Genomic DNA, 17,408 nt, shown 5'->3' with positions numbered 1-17,408 from the left:
AGTCTTCCAAGGCAGCTGCTCCCCTCACAGCCTCACACCTCAGCCTGGCAGCATTTGGTACCAGGCACCTCCCCGAGACTGGTGTTCCTGGGGATATTGAATACAGAAGATAGGGATTGTCCTCCAGAGCTTAGGGCACATCCCGGAAACGATGAGACCACAAGGGGGGCAGATGGAACATGACCCTTAGAAAGCTGTCCCTATTTCAGCCATGTTATAAAACAGTGGATGTCTCAAAGGCTAGCAAGAATCCAATTAAAGCACTTTAAAACTTCTAGCGATTTTTGAGTCCATGAATGCCTTCATTTGTACCATCTGGCTACCACTTAGTGAGCATTATGTGCCAAACACTGGTGTATGCTTTACCTACATTATCTCATTTTATCTTTAGAACAACGTTGTAAGTATGTTGTCACCCTCATTTTAGAGATCAGACCATTAAATTAGGGCTTGAGAGAATAATCAAGGCCGCATACCCACAGTAGGTGAGGGAGCTGGGAGAACTTATCCACCGAGGGTTGGCTGGTTCCAACGCCTATGCCCCTTCCACAAATGTTGCCGCACTCAGTGCATTCAAACTTATTGTGCCTCCTCTTAATTTTCTTGCTCTTTTAGCAGTAAATTTTTATGTGCATGCATGTCACATCTCTCATACAATTCCCTACATGCCGACAAATGTTTCAAATGAAGGGTGACTGCCAGTCAGCCCACAGATGTTGACTAGTGCCTGCTCAGCGCCGAGACTGCATCAGGTACTGCCAAGAGATCAGAAAGGAAAGATAAATTTGTAAAGGGGAGGACAAAACACTGAGACTGTTAACTGCTAACACTAGGTGATAAACAAACACGACAGGAGGCCCGAGAGCAGGTGCTCCTCTGCGTACACCCAGCACCCGAGAGTCCTCCTAATGCAGATTCAGACGCCACAGGTCCGGGTGGCGACCTGGGAACAAGCTCCTAAGCAGCAAGGAGCCAAAGGATCTCAAAGGTCTACCTGGGCTGGGGGGCTCTGGAGAAGGTAAAGAAGTGAATCAGAAACAGCCTTTACATTTAGAGGACTGAGTAGAACTGGAGAAGTTTGGGATACAGTGTTGGGAAGAGAGAAAATAGTATTTTAGATGGAGCGAAAATATTCAGGCAAAGGAGAAGCATGAAACACAGTCATTCAGGGGATAGCTGTCTGTGTAAAAAAAAAGATAAAAATATTCCCAAACTGTATCACTACTTAGGTACCAAGAATTACGAGACTTAATTCTCTTGAAGAGCCCTGAGTGGCCTGAGAGTAAGTTCGAGGTAGGGAATAACTTCAGCGTGTTGGTCTAATAAAGGGCAACACCCGTGATAAACATCTTGCAGAAGGCAGCCCCAGCTACTCGGCTACTTGGTGCCCCTCCGAGGTTTAAGGCCATGAACTTGGGCGCACACCCAGCCACTAGCCAAAGAATGTTCATGAGATATTTTTAAATGCTTGCCATCCCATAATGACCAGGAAAGGAAATCCCACTGTCAGCTCCACCCTATGTCGGCCTCCTAACACGGGTCTCCCAGAAGAAGGGCCAGAACAGTGGTCTCCAACTGTGCCATCTGGTGACGTGGCCCAACTTCCGGGCTGGGTCACTTCCTCTGCTGTCTCAGACCAAGTGGCTCTGCCGCTGCCCAGTAAGCTCCTCAGCAAACAGAAATGAAGGCCCAGATGCAGGAGGGGTCACCAGGATGCCCCGACAGCATGCACGCTCTGGGAAGGCAGGGCAGCGCGTAAGGAGCGCAGTGCACACCACAGGGACGGGGTCTGAACCAGGGCTCGTCTCATAGGCCACACAACTGCTCTCAATCCATTTGTACATTTATAAAATGGAAATCACAATCCAAGCCCTGCCTACCCTACTATTGCAAATCAATTTCAGCAATGTCTGTGAAATGCTTCCTAAGCTGTGAAGCACTATAAAAAAACAATTCCTTACTCTTAAAGGGTCTGAGAGATAGAGGCCCTTTATGACACTCTCCCTTTCTTGTCAGCACCCCACTGTCTATATCTGGTATTTAATATCCCTTTCACCAAAGGAAAAACTCAAAGCACAAAGAAGAAACCACAGGCCTGTTCAAGGTCAAACACCAAATACGGGTGTTTGGAGGAGTGAAAGCCATGGCTCAAGGTTGCCACGAAGTTAAACATTTTTCTGTTATGGTAAAATAAGAGAGCAACTTCCTAATTTGCCCTAGAGGTTCAACGTTTTAACCCTTCCTAAAGGTGCCCTACAGAGTCAAAGCACTGGACTCACACTTGTGTGAACCAACCCGAGAGCCTAGGTGGAGCTGATGGAGGGTGGACAGGACTGCAGCACTGACCCGACAGCTCCCTGGACCACACCAGCCGTGCGGGCAAGGCTGCAGCTTCCTTTCCTGTAAAGACAGGCCAGGACTAGCTAAGTGATTAGACCTCCTGTAGGCAGCCAGTCCCCAACACCCAGAACAGGCAGAAGCTTCTCTGCAATAGTTAGGTGCTTGGCCCAGCACCTCCAAGACCCATGCACCTCCCTACAGACCCTTTAGACAATCGTGTGTTCTAATTTCCTTAAGGCGCCGCTAAGTCCCAGCATCCAGACTAGAAACCTCTGGAGTAAGTGACCAGCTCCGACATGCAAAGGCAGCCTCCTCAAATCTCCCACCACATTCTACTCTCCCAGGCTTTTAAAGTTTGCCACAATTCTAGAATTGAGAAGGCAGACCTAAGCCAACCTGGGTACATTTGGGGGAAGGGAGGGAGGCGTGGAAACAGAAAGAGGAAAACATCAAACAACCAATCAGTCACGCTGCAAAAACCCTGAGCTTTTATGATTTGTCATTTGAGGAGAAGAGCTCACACAAGCTGGCACGTCCCGCTTGGCAGGTGCCCACTCAGAGCTGAGGCGCACGGTCCCAGCAGAGCACCTGACGAGCAGAAGGCAACCATCCGTGCGCGACGTGCGTAAGGCCCGGGAAGCCTCAGTTCAACCCCAACTCTGTCCCTTCTCCATCCACGTGGCTCTGCGGGAGTTTCTTAACCCGTTTCCTTTTCTGGCCTCAGAGGAGGCTGGAACATATGTGAAATGCCTCTCACAGTGCCAGACACACAGAAAATACTCAATAAAGCCTGGAGATGAGGATGATGCTGGTGGGAGTCCGCCTTCCAGCCTCACGTCAGGAAACTGAATTCGAAAACCTGCATCCAAGAGATCTCACGAATGCGCTATTCTTAGTGGAAAGTCATCTTGTGACATGTTCCCTCCTCTTTCCTATAGAAGGGAAGTCACCTGTCTCCAGGCACCTGAACCTGATCTGAAGACAGACAAAAACATTCAGCTAACCTTCTCTTGTATCCATAAGGCCAGAACCAGACTCCAGTGGAAAAAATTAAGCACGTGACCACCTAAAATAAACTGAACACAAGAACCTCTGAAACCAGCCCTCAAAAACAACTGAGGGGGGACTTCCCTGGTGGTCCAGTGGTTAAGAATCTGCCTTCCATTGCAGGGGATGCAGGTTCGATCCTTGGTTGAGGAACTAAGATCCCGCATGCCACAGGGCAACTAAGCCCATGCACCGCAACTACTGAGCCCGTGCTCTCTGAAGCCCGAGCGCCACAATTAGAGAGAAGCCTGCGTGCTGCAACGAACAGCCCGTGCGCTGCAATGAAAGATCCCGTGTGCCGGCGTGCCTCAACTAAGACCTGATGCAGCCAAATAAATAAATTTAAAACAACAACAACAGCTAGGGGACGGGAGTGGGGGACACAAAGCAACTCCATGTAAGCCAGGAACACCCTTCCCTGGGAAAGAAGGGAAATGACAGGCACAGCCAGGCCCCAGATATGGGTAACCTCCTGAGCCCCAGGCTTCCCATAAGGCGCTGTGTCTTAGCTGTCCCAATAACCAGTTGTGATGCTGGGAGCAGGGGATGGGAGGGATCAATATTCCAATAGCCAACAAACAAGAAACCCCTAGTTTTAGTGCTTGAGAAAAAGAAGAATCATTTAAGGAACACTCTGGGGAAGAAGTGTGGTGTTTATACAAAATATCATGTGAGGAAACTGACTGTGAAAGGTGGTGGGAGGTTACCCCCTGCTATAAAATAAGCTCCACAAGAGTAAGGATTTTTCTTTGTTTGGCTTGCTGCTATCGTCTCCAGCACCTAGAACCATGCTTGGAACACAGAGGCACTCGGACACTCGTTGAATGAATGAAATAAAGAGGAAGCAGCAGCTATGTGACGTGGTTAAGGGCATAGGCCATGAGTCAAACAGAATCAGATTCAGATCCTGGTTTTGTTACTTAAGTCTCAACCTCTCGGAGAGACAGACAATCAGAGCACTGGACGGGGACTGGGAGCTGCAGACCCATTCCACCCTAACCCTAACCCCTAACCCCTAACCCCTAACCCTAACCCTAACCCTATCCCTAACCTTAACCCCATTCCACCCTAACCCTAACCCTAACCCCTAACCCTAACCCTATCCCTAACCCTAACCCCATTCCACCTTAACCCTAACCCTAACCCCATTCCACCCTAACCCGCACCATAGTGTGTCTGCTCCGCCCCCGCATCCTCTCTATCCCTGCGTTCCTGTGGAAGACATGCCCACCCACCCCTCTCTACAGGGAGCCTTCCTTCTGTCCTGCTCAGGAGACGGCGGCATGACTATCAGTGCAGCCAGGGCTTAGCAGGCAGACCAGCACTGGGAGAAGCTAGTGCAGCAGGAGAAACAGAAAGCATCTAAAAAGGCGCCCAGCTGAGAACCCACTAAAATCTAAGAGCCAAGACAGCCTCCTACGCTCGCTCAGAGTGATTCCCACCGATCAGCATCTCATAATATGTTTGATTTTTACAAATTAACACTTTCTCAAGCTGCTGAGAGCACCATTTTCTAAGATGAACCCCACAATTCTCTTGACAGCTCAACGCAAATCTGCTACGCATCTCAATGTGTCAGGGACAATTTCCTAGACAACTTCAGCCAGGGGTGGGAGGTGGAAATACATCTCCTGCCCGAAAAGTCCCCAGCTGACGTCACAGAGCTGTTGAGGATTTCAACTGGAAAAGATCTGAGAGAACTCCAATTAACTCACTGAGCTGAGCATAAGATCCGGGTTTCCTGAGGACTTGGGTCCAGAGAATTTAGGAATTTCAGATTTTTAGTCATAAGCCAAAACCTTGGACCGTTAGGTGGTGTTTGTGAATGTGTACGTGCAAGGTGGAAGAAATAAGCAGGAAGACGGACTCCTGAGTGTGTCCTCTGTAACCCTGACCTCCTAGGAGACACAGCCGCAGAGGGACACGCACATCAGCTTCTCACTGTACTGACATCGCACCCACTCCTCCAAGGACCTGCAACGGTGAGTGACACAGCGAAGCCAAGAGGGGTCGCACATCACGATCACAGCTTCTAAACAAAACAGGGTTCAGAGAGGGAAGGGGAGGAAGAGCCCCGAGATGTAAGAACAGCAACCTCCCAGGTGTGCCCAGGCCTGAGCTGCCACTGCTGCCAACTAAGACGTCACCTCCAGAAATACATGCCCCTCTTACCTACCAGGCTGCCAACTGACTCTTGCAACTGGATTATCATTCAGCTGGAAGGAGAGACACAAGGACAACCAGTCAGTATCTAGAGAAAGAATCACTGTCCCTCCGGACGTCTGCAGGAAGTAGGGCACACTCATGTGAGACATGCCAGCTACAGCAAAGAGCTCAGACATACTCACTCACTGTAGCAAGACTTCTTTCTTAGCAACAGAACCCCAACTTGATCAGGGCCAGCAATGGTACAAAACCACACTTCCCAGCCTCCCTTGAAGCTAGCTGTGACCATCTTTTCTAAGTGCTGGCTAATGAGATATAAGCAGAGGTGTGTGAGCCTTCCAGAAAGACTCCCTTAAGGGAGTTGTCTTACATGCGAGAGCAACTTTTTGTCTTTCTCTTCATTTCTTCTGTTTTGTGTTTTTCTTGGAAACAGAAATATGATGGCTGGAGCTCCAGCAGCCATGTCTGACCACCAGGTAACCTAAAGGATGGAAATCATGTGCCAGGGCAGTGGAGTTAGGTCAGTTAAACTCTCACCTGTCAACCCATGGAGTGGACCACATGCTGCAGCTAATAGGGCCAGAACTTCTATCTTTTTAGACAGAAGGAGGCAACGTCCTGATGACCATGGAAATGGCTACTGGCTGAGCCTCCCACCTCTAGGCCTCTTTACATAATGGAGAAAACCTTCTTTCATGTTTAAGCCATATTTTGCAATTCCCAGCAGTTTTAAAACCAACCCTAACGGATACACTAACCTTTATTTACTAAGGGAAGCTCTGAAGGAGACAGAACTGTGCACAGTCTTGCATGGAGAACAGGACAGACTCCAACGGGGCCGCTTACACAGAACGGCTTTGGCTGGACTTTCCTAAGTGGTAAGCCCTGCTACTAAAAAAGAGCAGAGCTTTGCTCGGAGTTAAGAGGAAGGAAGGTTCATCCCCAAGCAACTAAATATTCCACGTTACCCATAACTGAACTCTCAGGATAAACCAACCCAGGGAGGTGGCATGATTTGACCTCTTGGGTGATATTCACGTACAGATTTTCATCACCAATTAAAATTATGCAAACCCCATGACCCTCAACTTCTAACACTTTTAGGCCAGCTCATCTACTACCACCTCCTGCAGAAAAGCCCCGCCAACGCAGAGCCAGCAAACCTCTAACCCTTCTGTCCATTAACTCACCAACTAGCACAAACCCTTACTCGGGTTAGGTGCTCAGTCCACGTGGTGTTATGTTCCCCCAAATGCAAACGCTTAACAGTCAGAGACAACAAGGGCTAGAGGCAGTTATAGAAGAAGGAAAGTGTCCTCCCTGCAAAGGTGCCTCCCCTGCTGGCCCAACCTCACCCTCTTCTCCTGTTAAAGCTGGAGCAGATGCACTCCTCTGCCCCAAAGCCAACGTCAAGTTAAACTGTCCATCCGTGGAGAGGACCATACCACCAACATGCTGCGACCAGCAGGGCCAGAAGGGACCATGAGAAGGGGGCTTAGGTGGTGGCAGTCCTGGCCTTAGGGCCCATTTTGTACCATGTGTGATATACAATGACTGCCTACCCTTTGGAGAAGGGAGGAGAGGGCCGGATGGTTTTTGCAAGTCAAGTATTAGGTAGGTTAAGGAAATAAATTCCTCCCGGTAGGGACAGAATCCTTCTAGAACAGAAAAACAAACATAAATCAATAAAGGGAGGAAAAACCCTGGAAAGAGTATAGAAAAAAAGAAAACTAACTTCATGTAAGACAGACCTTATAAGGAAAGTTTACAGGAAATGGACTCATTTGACATGAAAATGAAAAAACTCAGGACACCTTCCCTGCCTTCAAGATCCACTAGTATTCTGGTGTCTAGAAGCATACTTTGTATGCAAAAGAGCATTTACTAATTGTTGACTGATTAGCAAAAGGCAGCTGGCAATCCTCTCTGAGCCTCACAGGAAAAGATGAAAAGCAGATGTGCACAAACAGCAGCAGACCGGCTCTAGGTAAGTGGTCCTCATGTCCAGGGTGGAGATGGTCCAGGCAGCTCGCGGCACCCCCGCCCTACCCTGTGCAGCATGGTCAGTTCCATCCTTACTCCTACAGAGGCTTATCGGCCCTCCTTCCCTGCCTTTCCACTACGCTGTCTGTCGTTACTTCATCATTTGCTTCTCACTAGGCAGTGAGCCCACTGTGCGGGGCGGGGGGATGCATGTCTTATTCAGTGTGTGTGTGTCTGCACACTGTAGGCCCCAGAGCCTGGTTCCTAGAACATAATGGATGCAGAATAAATGGATGAGAATGAAGCCAACAAGTATATGCTGTTCACTCCCCACGTGCCTAGCACTGGGGATCAGAGTGAATAAGACAAACATTCCTGTTCTCAAGGAGCTTTCACTCTAGTGGGGGAGACAGCATGCAAGCAAACACCCACATATTAGAGGGAAACACGCGCTGTGGAGGAAAAACGCAGTGTGGGAGAAGAACGGGAGGTGCTGGCTGGGGAGGGTGGCTGCTGTCACCCAGACTGGTCTGGGATCACCTGCAAGAGAAGAGCACGCAAGACTGGAGGTGGGATAGTGCCGCCAGGGGACAACAGACTGTGTGGGACCTTGCGGGCCACTGTGAGGACCACTGGCTGCTGACAATACATCTAGTGGTGCAAGGGTGGAAGCAGGGAAACCGGTTTGGTGGTTACTGCAAAAATCCAGGGGATGGATGACTGTGACTTGGCTAAAGCGGTACCACTGTAGGTTGTGGTCAGATTCCGGATCAAAATACAAAAGTGGAGTTCACAGAATTTGCTAATGGATAAAATATGAGGTATGAGAATAAGAGAGCCCAAGGAGCTGAAAAGATAAATAAAGAACAAATACATAAACCTCCTTCCTGCTGGGTCCCACTGGTGGCCCACGCACAGACGAAGTAACCCCTTGGCCATCTCGCTGTGCAGGAGCGTCACACCTGGCAAAGCTGGTCCCCTGGCAGAGGCCCTCCCCCACGCTCGAGAGCTGACCCTGGATCCAGCCTCTCACCCCACCCCCACTTTGCTTCCTATACTCTTGGCCCCGTGACCCTTCGCTAAGTAGATGGGCACATGGTCTCACACCCACAGAATCTGCTCCTTTATCAACCACGAACAGGTCCAGAACAGCTCAGTGGAGCTCCTGATAAAGAGAAGGTCTACATCCTTAGCACGTTCCGCAACTGCTAGAGTCTCTTCCCCACACTTCGTGCCACTTAAGGAGGCAGTATCACCTCCAACACAGAGGAGGCGGCCCAGACTTGGGGGTGGAGGTGGGAGAATGGAGACAAGAAGGGGAAAACAAGAGAGCAGCCGCTGGAGGGTCTGCACCCCAAATCCCCCCTCAGGCTGTGCCTGTCCTCGGCCATTCAAGAGCACCTCCTGTTCAAGGGAAGGCCTCCATCCCCACCCACACGTGCCATCACCACCATCACCAAATCACCCATCTAGACCTACTCCTCTCCTCTTCCACCCCACTTTCCAAAGAGCAAAAGGGTACTTGGCATTTCCATGAGATTCACCTTTAAAAATATACTGTTTGGGGTTTCTTTTCCTAGCCAAATCCATACAACCTTGTCCTGAACATTCAGCCTGAGACAGACAATAAGACATACAGAAAAAAGAATTCAAAATGGGGCAACGGTAGGGAAGTGCTTCTTACTGATTATTTTCTAGGCCAATGACTGTAAGATCATGGTAAGCGTGTCAATCAAGTGTTTGCTGACTGCTCACAAAGTGGCCAACATACAATGACCCCTGGAAGAGACATGCAGACAAGACAGCATTCCCACCCTCAAGAAGCGTACAATCCAATTAAGGAAGAAAGTACCGCAGGCACGAGAGCAAACAAGCAAATGCCTCCTATACTGCGTGTCCAGGCTATCGGAGTAAGGATGGTTAGGATTCGGGGGAGCAGAGAAGAGACAGAGGAGGCACACACAAGGCCAGAGGCAGCACTCAGCAGAGCGCACGCAGGGGACTGGGAGCGTGGTGACAACTGCCTGTGGGCTTTCAGAGCCAGGTATAACAGCTGATGGGGGCCTTGCAGGCAGCAGCCCAAGCTTCGCAGCAGGATGGCTTGGCCACAGCCAGGAGGGTGGTACCAAGGAGAATGGAACTGCAGCCAGGCAATGTCCAGGAGGCCTGGACAGTCACTTGGGCATAAAATGAAGGGGGAAGAGACTAGAACTATAGCAATGGGAACCGTAATCTAAAAAGGGAAAGTCCTTACAATACTGAGCACCAATTATGGCAGGTGTAGTTTTAGACATAGAAGATAAGCGATTTCCAAAGACATTTTGAAGAAAGAAATAACAAAGCAGATTAGCTATAGAGGGTATACAAACCAACTGCTGACTTTATTTATTACCTGCATTCTGTTCAAGGGTGGAAAGGCTAATAAATACTTTATATCCCAATCAGTGGCTTAACTTTATCTACAACTTTCCTAGACACAGAATGCTTAAAGGAAGACTCTGTCAGGGACACACACACGTGAGATGAAATGACAGCCATCTTTAGTCCTTCACGGAATTATTTTGCTTCCCTGTGTTTTACATAAATATGGATGAAAAGATCTGAAAATTCCTAACTATCTCCCAAGCAGTAAAGCAAGACCGTTGTTAACACGCAACGGGCCTACATCGCCATTCCTTACCCTGCCACGGCCAAGCACACCTTCCTTCTGCGGGAGCCTAAGGAGGTGATGACAACGGGCAGGGGCTCGAAGTACCTCTGAGCCCCCGGGCACTGAGGAAGGCTTTTCACTCATCTGAGCCCTCTCTCACCCTCTTAAGTGCCCGATAAGCCCCAGGGGTCACGACAAACCTGGCACACAGGCTCTGCTGAAGACACGGCCACATGCACTGGGAGCCATGAAAGCTTCTTCTGCCATCTCCCACCCTAACCCACACTCCAAAATGCCACAGACTGAGCATCAGCCTCCCAGGGAAGATGCTCCTGGCTTCAGACAACTGAGCAGCCAGCTGAGGGTCAGGTACCTAGGGCTGTACTTAAGGATGTGGCCCCTCTCCGCTGCATTTAGAACAAAGGGCAATTCTGAGCCCCTCAGACTCTTCAGTGCAATGGCAATGACGACCAAGGTGCTCACAGAGACACCCTTCTATGCGTCCCCAAGGCAAAGGCAGGTTGGTTTCCTAAGCCCAAGCCACAGGACATTGTAAGTGGAGTATATTCAAAGCAGTACACTAGTGAGCTGGAATCCCGTGTCCTCACAAGGATGAAGGAGGAGCCAGTCATTACCCAAAACCCGCCTCTCCTCCTCAGCCCCAGTGCGAGAACCAAGGAGGGCAAAGCTGGAGCAAGCCCCGTCTGCTGTATCACTCTGCCTGCTCCGACCGGCTGTCCTCCTGCACATCCTTCTGATGCACTTTGACCTTGCACGGTGAGGCCAAATGTGCACAAGCCCAGTCTCCTGGCGAGTCACAGAGGAGCTGCTAATGGAGGCTACTGCTCCAGGTAAGACACCACTGCCCTCCAGCGAGGCTGCTTCTGTTTGAGCATCTGCCCACGGGGCTAAGGCGCGCATCTGGGTTTTGTCCACCATCTCTGCACGTGGCACATGTCCATACTTATTACCAACCGTAACGGGGGGCAGGGGAGTCAAAGGGATTAGCTCCACAAGACTTTGACCCTGCCTGAGATGAAAGTCTTAAAACCGGACTCACACCTCTGCCAGCTGTCACCCACCTCAACACTGTCACAGCCTACACCAGAATCCTACAGACACCCAGGTTGTGTGGCCAGGGAACTGGATCCACAAATCAACTGTCCCTTTAAAGATCCGCAGCAACTTAAAAGCAGCTGGTTTCTGGTATGAACCAGTCCTCGGAAAGCAACTCTCACTTCATCTACAAAGGACAAGGTCCAACAATTTGAGTTTTGTTTAAAAAAAATAAAATAAAAGGAAGAATTGCTCCACACAGATAAATTCAAGACTCAAGACACAACTGCTGGTTCAAGAACAGGGCTTGAGGGCTTTTCAAAGCAGCCAGAAGGCTGCTGAGTGTGACCGTCCTGCTATAAAGCTAAACATGGCTGGTTGAGGTCTGGGTCGAGGGGAAGGGAAACAGTCCTGAACAGAAAGGTCCCGCCTGAGGGGGCACAAAGCAGGCGCAGAGCTCACTGTGGGGCCTCTGCACTGCCCACACCCAGGGCAGATCCAGCAGAGCTGACCTTGCCCGTACAGGCAGGTGTCTCCTGCCCTGCCCTGCAGTAGCAAGTCCTCGGACAGAGGCAACTGTGCGGCCAGAGGAAATCCAGACTTCTCCTCTCTCCTTTCCCTCCCTCCCTCTTTGTTTAAAAGAGAAGGGGAGGGACTTCCCTTCCCTAGTGGTCCAGTGGGTAAGACTCCCAATGCAGGGGGCCTGGGTTCCACCCCTGGACCGGCAACTGGATCCCAAATGCCGCAACCAAGACTCTGCATGCGGCAGCTAAGAATCCCACATGCTGCAACGAAGATCCCGTGTACCGCAAATAAGACCCAGAGGAGCCTAAATAAATAAATATTCAAAAAAAAAAAAAAAAAAAAGAGAAGGGGAGTATTTCTGTGCCTAAGAAGTGTTGCAACCGCAAGAGTCCTATATCAAAAAACAATGACTGAGGACTTCCCTGGTGTCCTCAGAATCTGCCCTGCCAATGCAAGGGACACAGGTTCGAGCCCTGGTCCGGAAGGATCCCACATGCCGCAGAGCAACTAAGCCTGTGTGCCACAACTACTGAGCCTGTGCTCTAGAGCCCGTGAGCCAGAACTACTGAGCTCACGAGCCACAACTACTGAAGACCACGCACCTAGAGCCCACGCTCCTCAACAAGAGAGGCTACCGCAATGAGAAGCCCACACATCACAACAAAGAGCAGCCCCTGCTCGCCGCAACTAGCGAAAGCCCACACACAGCAACGAAGACCCAACGCAGCCAAAAATAAAAGATATAAATAAATAAATTTATTTAAAAAAAAACAAAAAACAATGACTGAGACGCTGCTTTGGGAAAGATCTCCAGTATTCTCCTTACTTGCTGCAAGTAATAAATCCTTCCCTCTCCCCCCACAAAAAAAAGAAAAGAAAAGAAAACAATGGCTGACTTTTTAAAGCATTTCAGTAATAGCTGGGATCTCTAAAAGATCCTGAAATTGGCACAAGATGGTTATAATTTCAGTGCTTAAGAGAAGCTCTGAAGTCACATCATTTCCACATAGCGATCAGAGGTAGTTTCTTACCATATAGTTGGGAGGCTTTATTTTTTGGTCTCCTGCCTCAAAGAAAGTCCCTACTCCAAACCAAGTACTGTGACGGTAGTAATGATACTATCAAAAATATCAGCTGCAATGTATTAATCACATTACCACATGCCAGGCATGTTTAAGAGCCAGCGACCTATCTTTCCTCATTTAATTCTCCTTGTGAGGTAGGTACAATTTTTAGGCTGATTTTATAGATAAGAAAAAGGAGACACAGAAAAGTTAAGTAACTTGCCCAAAGTCACACAGTGAATGATATAGCTGGCACTTAACCCCAGGAAGTCTGGAACCATTAGATTAAACAGCCTCTGTACTTACATCTGCTAGATCTTCATCCTGAAACAACCCTGTGAGTCATCATAGGGTTACCTGCAAATTACAGATGGGGGAAAAAAAGAATGAAGAAAGGTCAGATAATTCGTCCAGCTAGTAAGCTATAGGGACAGACAGGGTCAGGAATCGGATCCAGGTCTCTGACCTCCAAGTTCTACACTCTTCACTTCTCCGTACTCCAGGGCGGCTTGATCAGCCAACAAGGGACCTCTGTACAGATGGCTGTTCCCAGGACCAGAAGAGGTGACACTAGGTCCCAAGGGCATACAGGCAGGGAAGAATTAAGAACCATCATGCCATGAGGAATCTGCCATCTGCTGCCCACTTCGTGGCTCTTAAACAGGATTTACCCTGTCATGTCCTGCTCAAAAACCTACAGACTTATTATCCCTCATAGTGTCTCCTGTGTGATTTCAAGTCCCTCTGGCTTGAGTTACCCGATCTCATCTCCCACTTTCCTCAAGAAACCCAGCCCTCCCTCCAGTTTGGCAACCCCACCCCACCCCACCCCAGGGCACATCCCTCTCACTCGGACATGGCTCACGTGGTTCCCAGCACCTGAATCCGCTCGTGCTCATCTCCCTGCCATGTTTCAGAGCCCCTCGCCTCCGCCAGCCCTTCCTGAGTGCCTCCGCCTCTGGGCGCCTTCGCAGTTCCAAACAATTTCATACTTACTCACATCCAAGCAGTATTGTTTGCCATTGTTTCTGTTTCCCAACGGAAAATTCCTTAGGGGAACAACCATGCAGGATCTCAGGAGGCACAGACACCAGAAGGCTTCCGAGCACAGGCTTAGGAGTCAGACAGAGATTGGATCCTGACTGCCACACGCTCAGCCGTCCAATTCCTAGTTGGCACACCTGTAAAATGGAGGTGAAAATAGTACCTACCTCACAGGGTATTTCTAAGAAGTAAATGAGAGAATGCATCTCTATAACGTTTTCCACAATGCCTGGCAAAAATGCTCAATAAATAATTAATTCAACGATAACATACCGGGCCACAGCCCTGCCTAATGTCTGCTGACTGTGCAGCTGGAGCACAACAAACAGCTGCAATTAAGTGATGGAAGACTACTGAAGGTTGAGGACTACTTGTAAAAACTAGACAAAAGAAGAAAAGCAAGAGGGAGCTCAAGAAAGTAAAATAATAGAGTGGAACGGGGAAAACAGGATCTAAGGACTAAACCAAATCTGAAAACACTTCCTGGGCACTGACTATGTGCAAGCACACCAAGGGGCACAGAGGGCGTGTAAGACAAAGTTCCCACACTCACGGGGCTTAGGATCCAGCTAAGCACTTAAGACAACACACAAAATAACTAAAACCACAAAAAAGTACATAACCGCAAAATGAATGGTACAGCCAGGGGTTTCCAGCTTTTTTCAGTTACAACTCCTTTTTACCATCAACTATTTCTTTTTTGATCATTATGTGATATATGGCATTCCTTATAATACCTTATTGATTGAAAAAAATGCCTAACAATAAAAAAAATCTACTATGAGTTCAACATTTTCCAATGAATTTGTATTTTGTTAATCATAACAGCATCTACGTGCACTGCAGAAAAAGCAGAACATATATATTCGCGATGTCATTAACTTAAGCTATGACGTTTGATGAATCTACTCAATAGATCCACAAGACTGGCCGATGGGCAGTACACACACACACACACACACACACACACACACACACACACACACACACAGACTCTGCCCAAAGCATGGGGAATCACTGGCAGAGAATCCTACTGACAATAGTAGTTCAGAAGCGAGTAGAGACTAGATGACAAAGTTCTAACAGATTCAACTCAATAAACACTTAGCTAACTTAATTACAACAAACAGTTAACTATTATAATGAAAGAGATCTTGGAGGACGGGTGGGATGAAGCTGGGCGGAGGGAAGGGGGAACGTGACCGGCGTGCGCGTGCTCAAACCCGAGCCTGGAGCCTCCTCTGCAGGCACGCTGGGGGGAGGAGGGGACCGCGACCTGGGCACAAACTCAACCCACCGTCCGGAAGGGACACAGCTGCTCAAAAGACAAGTACTGCAGATGCCAGGAGCTCCTGTGTGAAGAGCACGGGCTCCAGAGTCCACAGATCTGGACTTGAATCTGAGACCCACCCACCACTGGGCCTCAGTCAGTGAAGGCAGGCTTCTGAAGCCCCATCTCCCTGCTGTAAAACAGAGACCAATACTATTTGCCTCATAGGGAGATAAGGATTTTGAGGTGAGGCTAAAATAAGTAACCATGGTGAAGTGAGCCCGCGGTGTCCCAGAGAGCAGATAATGCCGCGGTGCCCACGACCATACCACAGGGAATGCCAAGGTAAGACTGAGTGCAGCGCTCCTCAAACAGATTTGACCACAAAGCAGTTTTAGGTTAAAATTTACAGAAGGAATCAGTAAAGGAGCGCAAGAGGTATGAGGCACACTTAGATTAGCATGGGACGACAAATAAGAAAACACCTAAGGATCCAAACTATGAATTCAACATTTTAGATACATCTTTAAATTATTTTATTAATTTATTATGTATTTTATTAATCACAAATCAAATCAAAAGGGCTCATGGGTAAATGAACTGTTGCAAAAATGACTAGTTTTTAAAAGGTTTATAAATAAAATCCTCCCCCCTACCAAAAAATTGAGTAAAATTCAATCATCTTATTAAGAACATCTTTTGCTTTTCTCCAGACCCCTTTTAACAGTCCGTGGAACACAGTTCAGGAAGCACTACCTCAGAGTGGGGTGCGGTGCTGAAATAGAGGACAAGATAAATAGGAACAAGGAAGACACAACAAATAAAATATTATTCTACACTTCTGTGAACAATGATAAATTGTATGGCTTAGACAGCAGGACTTGGTACCTCTTCTCACCACCCCCAATTTAAGGACCATGAAAACACCTGTTGTATGCCAGGAATGCTACAGGCATTAGGGGATAGGACTTCTCGGGATAGAGGAGGGGAGGAAAAGGCAGTGAAGGGAAAATTATCAAATTCTGCTTCTGAATTTGGCCTTTTTTTAAATTTGGATATTTTTTTAATGTATGTATGTTATTACTATAGAAATCAGATGCTTTTTCAGAAGCGAAAACTAAAGCTTGAAAACAAGGAAGACAACGTGCCACTGTAGTGAATGGACACAGTTCTGATTGCAGAGGGTCTTTATCTGTCCCCCAACGGAAGCTCCGACCAGTGTGGCCTGGGGTAGAGAATGGAGACCCCCGTGTGGGCTCCACGCCGGCAAACTGCTCCTCAAGGACTCAGAACTCCAACTCCATCCGACAATGAGCAGGAGAGCCGCCCCTCTCCTGGAAGGCAGCTGGAGATGCCATGGAACTGGGGCGCAGTCACACAGCCACTCTGCACACCAAGGCCAGTCCCTCAGAGCAGCGTTTCTGTGCAGTCCGGGCCCCTGTGCCAGGAGGGCGGGAGAGGCGGCCCAGGGACTTTCCGTCTGCGAATTCTGGAGCCCAAGCGGCCGCGGAAGGCAAACCCAGGGCAGAGAAGAGGACCAAAGGAAAGTCTGATTAATAATTACACTCTGAGTTTACACAGCACTTCTTTCTTCCCTGATGAGTTTGAAGTATTTTGGAGACATTACTTCACCAGGGCCTTCAGGTTCTTTATTTAAGACAGTCTCCAGCACACGGGAAAGCTGAATATTAAGTCCACTTTAAAAGATTAGGGAGAGCACACATACCCACACCAATCTGCCCGAGGGGAATCGGCAGAGCGATGAGACTCCAAGCTCCCGTTCGCCTCGCTGTTCTGGCCAGTAGCATAAGGTTGCTTCTCAAAAATGATTCTGAGAGTTTAGGAAAAACTGAGTGTCCCACAGGTCCCAAAATAAGCGTCCAGAATTACACAGAACAGAATAATAGTCCTGCCTCACCCACAGCACAGATCAAGGGCCCAAGTTGCCTTAAATCATTTCTAAGACAAGCCAAAAAAGGAATAAAGGAGACAGGGAAATGGAAGGATGAAAGAGGAAAGGAAAAAAGCTCATGTGTTGTGCTGAGATCAAAGTAGTTTTCATTTGTATCTCAAGAGAGGGGCACTGGCCGGTTCCATAGGCCTGTCTACTGCAAGCCAACCAGAGCACTATAATCTATAGGATAAATCGCTAGTCATTTTACATTTCTTTCTTGTCTCTCAAAAAAAATACATCTGTTTCTATAAGAATACTCAGTCAGTTAGCATTTATTGTGAGTCTACCAAACACCAGGCATCATGCTGG

The 17,408-nt window shown here is 48.5% G+C and overlaps 1 protein-coding gene across 17 annotated transcripts in view; it reads right to left on the bottom strand.

The window, feature by feature from the left end:
• The window catches only part of MICAL3 (microtubule associated monooxygenase, calponin and LIM domain containing 3), a 185,340-nt gene that overhangs the window by 145,852 nt on the left and 22,080 nt on the right, over window positions 1-17,408 (bottom strand). For 15 of the 17 annotated variants that reach the window (XR_014297423.1, XM_082665676.1, XM_082665683.1 and 12 more), the window contains exons 2-3: window positions 13,828-14,012; window positions 13,138-13,188 (exon numbers count right to left, since the gene is read on the bottom strand). The gene's annotated coding sequence lies outside the window, so the exon portion shown is untranslated. Of the gene's footprint in view, window positions 1-13,137; window positions 13,189-13,297; window positions 13,330-13,827; window positions 14,013-17,408 lie in introns of those variants that run through there. The other 2 variants (XM_082665680.1, XM_082665681.1) reach the window with 2 other exon arrangements.

This window comes from Grampus griseus, assembly GCF_964374135.1.
Source record: "Grampus griseus genome assembly, chromosome: 11".
In the NCBI taxonomy this organism is placed as follows: Eukaryota; Metazoa; Chordata; class Mammalia; order Artiodactyla; family Delphinidae; genus Grampus; species Grampus griseus.
Note: the sequence above shows the minus strand (reverse complement) of the source record. Positions and strands in the feature narration are given on the sequence as shown.